We start from the raw sequence: 683 nt of genomic DNA on the forward strand, positions 1-683 counted from the left end.
ACCAGTTGCAGGGTAGGCTGAGGTACAAGATGCCCTTGTTTACAACATCCCGTATATCAGTTCAGGACTTGCTGAGAACACGGTAACTGTTCTCCACCTCTCTGTTGTTTGAGACATTTGGGATATGGGTGTAGACTCCTCCACAGGGCAAGAGAACACATCACCCTGTCATGTGAGACACGAGGAATAACTGACCCTCCTGCTGATAAGGAGAAAGGTTTCTTTTCTGATTTGGCCTACACAGCCAGAGGTGGTCAGGCCTACACAGCCAGAGCTGGTCAGGTCTACACAGCCAGAGCTGGTCAGGCCTACACTGCCAGAGCTGATCAGGCCTACACAGGCAGGGCTAGTCAGGCCTATACAGCCAGGGCTGGTCAGGCCTACACAGGCAGGGCTAGTCAGGCCTACACAGGCAGAGCTGGCCAGGCCTACCCAGCCAAAGCTGGCCAGGCCTACACAGCCAGAGCTGGTCAGGTCTACACAGCCAGAGCTGGTCAGGCCTACATTGCCAGAGCTGGTCAGGCCTACACAGCCAGAGCTGGTCAGGCCTACATTGCCAGAGCTGGTCAGGCCTACACAGCCAGGGCTGGTCAGGCCTACACAGCCAGAGTTGGCCAGGCCTATACTGCCAGAGCTGGTCAGGCCTACACTGCCAGGGCTGGTCAGGCCTATACAGGCAGGGC

The sequence above is a fragment of the Mastomys coucha genome, unplaced genomic scaffold, assembly GCF_008632895.1.
Source record: "Mastomys coucha isolate ucsf_1 unplaced genomic scaffold, UCSF_Mcou_1 pScaffold6, whole genome shotgun sequence".
NCBI classification, from domain to species: domain Eukaryota; kingdom Metazoa; phylum Chordata; class Mammalia; order Rodentia; family Muridae; genus Mastomys; species Mastomys coucha.